Source organism: Apodemus sylvaticus, chromosome X, assembly GCF_947179515.1.
Source record: "Apodemus sylvaticus chromosome X, mApoSyl1.1, whole genome shotgun sequence".
In the NCBI taxonomy this organism is placed as follows: domain Eukaryota; kingdom Metazoa; phylum Chordata; class Mammalia; order Rodentia; family Muridae; genus Apodemus; species Apodemus sylvaticus.
The window spans coordinates 74,713,814-74,720,848 of record NC_067495.1 but is presented as its reverse complement, the minus strand read 5'-3'; the positions used below and the strand labels follow the sequence as shown (position 1 = coordinate 74,720,848).

Genomic DNA, 7,035 nt, shown 5'->3' with positions numbered 1-7,035 from the left:
CCATAGTAGTATATATCAGTGTGTGAATATTCTGTTTTCCTATTTTACTTTAACAATGATTAAGTTGAGAATACTTTGATTAGCATCCACAGTACATAATGAACAGACCTGTTCTTTTACTCTCCATTTCTCCTTGGTCTGTAATATAAATGATACTTATCCAATAAGAGATGTACTGAGCTGTGTGTCAAGATGCCTTGCTTCGCAAAGAATCCTTGTTTGTCCCTCCCTACAGAGATTCGGAGTGCATAAACCTTTTACTCTTCAACTAGAGCATCAGTAGCTACTTCTGTGACCACTTGCTTCCGCTTTCAACTTCACATTAACACAGCTTACCCATCTGGAATGTACTAGGGAAAAGATACAACTGATGATTTTATATTCATTGTTCCTTTTTGCATTGTGTTAAAGTTTGCCTGTGGATTTTGAAGTATAAAACATATCAATAATATCTCCTCTTAATATCCTTGTGTGCTTATTCTATCTTTTCTTCCTGCATCTAGATTTTTGAATAATTCTTGAATATTTACTGGTAATAATATTTATTGATAATCATATTTTCTTCCTTTCTTTATGAGTAGTGAGTTTTGTTTTAAATCTGGTCATTGTAAAAAATTGTAGTATTATGTGTTACATTTTGTTTTACCCCTTTACCTTATTATATTCTATTGTGAAATTAGTTGTAATCGGTTCTCTTTCTGATTTATTTTTGTTTAAGAGTATACCTTATTATAAAACTATGTTACCCTATGAAGCTTAATAATCTTTTTGAAGTCCCTATCTGCAGGCCAACTAGCTAAATTATTAGTGTTCATTGTAGCTAGCAAACAATTCCTAGTCCCTTGAGATTGCCAAAATACTCTCAATGTGTTTTAGTGTTGTTCTCTTCTATTATCTCGCACTTTTACCCATTTGTGCTTTAGAATCCCGGAGTGCTCTAAGAAATCCCATATATATTCTTATGTACACACTCTTATGTGTACTAGGAATTTAATAATTCTTGAATCCTTAAACTTTGAACTTTGCAATTTTAATGGAATCATATCCTTGACCTTTGAATTTGCTCCCTATGAACTATAACTTGTAATGGTCTCTTTCCAGCAAGCACAGAAAATAATAAGTTCCATGTCATTTTCTTTTATTTTTGCAGAAATTTTAATTTGTGCAGTCTGGTATTTAATGTTTGATGAGCATTGGCTAATGGATGTTGTTCAATTTTCTGGTCATTAATTGAAAGGATTATCTTGTCTGTGTTACACAATCATGAACAGAAGAATAAGTCTTTCCTCAGCTATTAGATGAATTATATTTGCAGAAACATGGTTGACAAGAGTGCAGTGTCAATATACACAAAATTTTAGAAACTATAAATGTATATAAAGCATTGATTACCTTTATAACTCAAGTGCTATATTTGTCATATTACTTTTAGGAGCATCATAAAGACTCTTAGTCAAGAAAACCATGAACTAAAATTTTGTTGTTCAAGGAAGTTTCAAACTCCTCTATAACTATCAAAACTTTAAGTTACTTAATACACCCCCACCCCACTCCCAACCCCCCACCCCCATATATATATATATATATATATATATATATATATATGCACTATCCTCAAGACTATCCTCAAGATCGAATTTCTAATTTCTATGCTAAATACAAAGTATGCATAGTTTAATGACCTGAGGTTTTATTAGACAATAATTATATCCATTTTAAGTCATAAAAACTTTGATTATGGGAAAAGTGCTCAACAATGCTGTATATGTGAACCTATATTATTCTACCTACTCAATTTCAAAGTGATACGGCGTCTCTAACATTTAACAGAATGTCCTTGAAATCTCCACATCCTCTATCAGACCTTGAACTTGGAATCCTTCTGTTTTGGCTTCAGAATTCCTGACAGTAAAAGGGCTTATACCACCAAGGAGAACTTTCAAGTGTTTTATGTTCTCTCCATAATTGGATATACTAAATTTATACTATTTAGAAAAGGAAAGCAAGAAATTCTCTGTTAGAAAAAGACTAGTATAACTTAAAGTGTACAGTGTACTGATTTTGAGAATTTGACTTTCCTGTATTGCATTAGGTTAATACTAATGAAATAGAACATTATTTATTCTGATTAGGATATCTTACATAATTTACTTTGTTTTTATCACATTCTTAACTTTGCAGTAATGTAATATCTATAAGTTTCTGTTCCACTAAAAAAATCAAAAATATAAATAACAGAAATTTTACCAACTTGATACTATTAAATGAACAATATATGTCATGTTGTTTGCTACTTTGAAAGAAAAGCATAATTTTCTCTTGGTTTCTATTAATCTTAAATTTTATTAAGGATTAATGAATGGTCAGCATTTATATTTTCCAGGGAAATACTTGGGAGTCTAGAGTAGAGTTCTTTTCTGTTCATTTATAAGTCATCAACAATGAGAAAATATGGATTCATTTATATTCTGTGCAACTCTAACATTTAATCTGCTGACATTTAAAAATATTTATAACTTGTAACTTCAAGATTAATTATGAAGTCATGCATGTCAGAAATTTATTATTACTGGAAATGAGCCATCTTGTAGATGCTGCTATAGGCTAATCATTTTCTGTGCCAATCTGTGCCAATTACAAAGGTTATGGATATGATGTAGAAATCTTGTAGATATAAATGTCAGTTTTCTCCACCTGCTAAGAAGCATGCTAAACATTTCCAAAATAGAGCATATAATTCAAAGATATCAGTGAATTATATTCATAAACATATGGAAGCATCTTACTTTCACCATACCAGTACTATAAAGCTTTGTCATACATCAAACACTTTCTTGTACCTATGTCTTATTGGCAATTAGGTTAAAAGACATTCTTGATATTAAATTAATAGTCTTGAATAACAGAACTAAGATGACTCTGCTACTATAACTATCTTTTTCAAAATAATCAGAGTAAAACGTATGATTTTTTTATAATGGTTTTTAGTGTAATATGTAAATTTATAATGGGTTGGATGTGGGTTGTGCTGAAATAAATATGGAATGACAAATCTATTCCAACCTTTCTGCTCTGGTTGCAAACAAATGAGACAAGACAAATAAGCCACACTTAAATGGTTTTCAAACTTTTTATGTATTAATATCACCTGGATCATTTATTACAGCACAGTTATTCAACTTTGCACCTAGAATGTTTCAATAAATGTAGAGCCTGATTATTTGTGGTTACAGCTCACTTCCAGAGAGTACTCATGATGTTCATCTTAAGACTCCAGTTTTCTAACTTTTTGATCATTTAAAGGAAGAGCTCATACCTTATACCATATTAAATGTTATATAAATATGAAAAACTGAAATTAAATAAACAATTTATCTTATTGAAATTTTTCTTGACCCTTGAGATATCACTCATTTATTGGATATGACTTTAAATACACAAGAATATATTTAAATACACAAAAAATATATTGAAATTTTATCTGATTGAAAGCAATTTCACTGATTGCAGTTTTTTTTGAAACACACTGAAAGACTTATGGTTAAAGGAAACAATGAAAATCTCATACAATATATGAATGTGTAAATTTAAACTCAACTAACCAAAACCATGGTTAACTTGAAGTAATACTGATACATTTACTTTGTAGTTTTAAGACAGAAAAGAGGGCTGGAGAGATGGCTCAGAGGTTAAGAGCACTGACTGCTCTTCCAAGAGTCCCGAATTCAAATCCCAGCAACAACATGGTGGGTCATAACCATCCATAAATCCCTCTTCTGGTGTGTCTGAAAATAGCTACAAAGCATTTACTTATTTATTTAGTTGTTTGTTTGTTTGCTTGTTTATTTGTTTATTTATTTGCTGGCTGCAATTGTAATGATCCAACCATTTAATAACAAAAGCTCCTCAACCTAACTCTACAATAGCATCCTGAGGATGTGCACAACTATGTTGGAGGCTGTGGAAAGCCAAGGAAAATTAGGATGTCAGACTGACTCGTGGATTGAGAACTGCATTGGAGAGAGGGAGTGGCATGGACCACATGGGAGGCTATGGCTGGCCACACACCACCAAATGTATGAGTGTTCTGGCTGGTGTGTATGTGTGTGTGTGTGTCACTAGCTTGCTTCTGCCAAGTCCAGTTCTCAGTGACAGACAACTGGTGCTCACAAGGGCCTTGTCCTTTTGGCCCTTTTCTCAGTACTCTCAGTGTCATCATGGGCTTTCCTGTGAGCTGGCTGGCCTCTCTGATTTTTCACTTCTTGCCAAACATGATCTTTTGATAAAGGTACTCTTCTTAGTTTTTCATCATCATGATGGCCAGACGCTTGGCCTCATTTTCTTCCTCCTGGGCCAGCCGCTGCTTGTCTTCCAGCCTCACAGTGAACGCCATAACCTGGGGCTCCTCTCCTTCTAGCCTTTGCTGTTCCAAGGCTGACAGGTGCACCTCCAACTCCTCTGATTCAGGTTCCACATCTTCTTCATCATTTTCTACTGCAACATCACTGTCACCTTCATTGTCATCGTCTTCATCATCCTTGTCCTTCTCTTCCTCTTCCAAGGTTCCTGGATCTTCTCCCAGCTGCAGAGCCACGATCTTCAACTTCTCAGGGGGAATATAATCTCTGTCCTTCTCATATATGTGGGGGTAGCTGCACTCCAGGGAAGTACTCTGCCACCAGGAGGAGGAGCCGGGCATTCATAGTCAAACACCTGCTGGAACTGTACATAGTACCTGCCTGTGATAAGGGCTTGCTGCCCTGGACAGTCAACAATCTGGTGGGTGATGCAAGAGTCTATGACTTTAAGTCGTATTTGGCTTTGAAGCACAAAGACTGGTCCCACCAAAACTGCTGTTGATGAAGTCCAATGCTTCAGGGTTACTTCTAGGTTCATGAAGAATTTCAGGCTTACAAAGAGTTTCTGGTGCTTTTCCTGTGCCTCCATTTCTTTCCTTTGATCTCCCTCCTGTGCAGTCAGTCACCTCCCCATCAGCCTCAGCCTCCTCTTATAGCAGGCACCACCGCTTGGGCCAGGCTAGCACTGTGGGCAGCCAGTTTCTCCAAAGTCCAATGTGTATGTGTCCTTGCTGACCTTTGTCTCTGCTTGGGCTTGACCTTCAAGCTTGGGTGGGTAGTGAAGGTTGAGTGACTGGTAGAGGCGAAAGTTAACAAAGCCCAGGGGCATAATATAGGTGAAGGGTGGCCAGGACTCTGTATTCCACATACATTGGATGATCATGGGAGAAAGCATCCATAGAACGGGTGGACCCAGCACCTCAGCCTGATAATAAATGCCTTTAATGAACAGGAAGACCTTCAGCAGGGTTCAGGAAGTGATGACTTGGTGCCCACAGCACAGCTGAATGATCTGCACATTACACTTGCCCTTCAGAGGGAAGGTAGAAAAGAGGAAGCACTTTGACAAGGTAACGTAGAGGTCCCGCAAAGCATCAGTAAATGTGGGGTGCCGCTCCTTGACAATGTAGTCAAGTTTGTATCAGAATTTATTGTCCTTCGGGTGCTCCACAGCATTCCATTTGCTCTTCCCATAGGCTTTGCCAAGCTTCTGAACAAACACCTTGTACTCTTGGAAGTAGTTTACGCTGGGTTGATGGAGGAGGAACGTAATATCTTTGATAAGGTAAAATGTTCATTCAGGTTGCAGTGGAACCCATGTTAACTTTCTTCTTTCTTATGTTTGGGTTCATGAGGATAAATACCTTTCAGGATGCACAGCTGCCTAAAATCAGGCAGGCTCAGCTGCAGCTTCTTTCGGGCCTTGTTTCAGGTGATATAATTGTTAGCAGAGCCTTGTTTATACTTCTTCTTCTCCAAGCCTCCCATAGCTCCACGTTGAGAAACTCTTTAAGGCAGCACTTAACTGCAGAGCCATACTTATTTATAATAATAAATAAATATTTGGACCTGAGACAGCAGTGCAGACCAAAGCAAGTGGGGTTGACCTGAGTGAGCAGAGGTCCTAAATACAATTCCCAGCACCCATATGAAGGCTCACAACCATCTATATAGTGACAGTATACTCATATGCATTAAATAAATAAATAAATCTTTAAGACAGAAAACAGAGTCTTGAATGCAGAAATTGAGGGATAAATGAAATGTACAACATCTACTTATTGAATAAACAAAACATAAAATCTAATAAACGAAACACATTCTGTGATGGTTTTAACAGAGCAAAATGTTGAAAACTACAATACTCCAACAGGAAGGAATGTAATAGATAAGTTATGAGTCACTGATAAGCGAGAGCAGTGATGAATCATTTTAAAAATCACTGAATTTCTACTGGAGTGAGGAAAACAATCTATGAATATAAATACATGCTGATGTGTTTCCATGAATATAATAAACTATTATAGAATTATGAAAAATGATGATGGTGAATATTATGTTGCATCTGCCTGATAAACTTAATAATAATAAAAATAATAAATAATAGAATTGTATTCACCACACAATCTAGACATTCTCTATTAAACTTTATCCAGTAAATTGTAGCCTTTCTATACTCAAAGGATAAGCAGGCTGAGAAAGAAATTAGGGAACTGACACCCTTCACAATAGCCACAAACAGTATAAAGTACGTTGGTGTGACTCTGACCAAACAAGCGAAAGATCTGTATGACAAGAACTTCAAGTCTCTGAAGAAGGAAATGGAAGAAGACCTCAGAAAATAGGAAAACCTCCCATGCTCATGGATCGGCAGGATTAATATAGTTAAAATGACCATTTTGCCAAAAGCAATATACAGATTCAACGCAATACCCATCAAAATCCCAACTCAATTCTTCACAGAGTTAGAAGAACAACCCTCAAATTCATCTGGAATAACAAAAAACCCAGGATATCTAAAACTATTCTCAACAACAAAAGAAATTCTGGGGGAATCAGTATCCCTGACCTCAAGCAATACTACCGAGCAATAGTGTTAAAAACTGCATGGTATTGGTAGAGTGGCAGGCAGGCAGATCAATGGAACAGGATTGAAGATCCAGAAATGAATCCACAC

General features: G+C 36.1%; 1 pseudogene; it reads right to left on the bottom strand.

Moving 5' to 3' along the window:
- Positions 1-4,166: 4,166 nt before the first annotated feature.
- Positions 4,167-5,846, bottom strand: LOC127675787 (pescadillo homolog; annotated as a pseudogene).
- Positions 5,847-7,035: the final 1,189 nt, after the last annotated feature.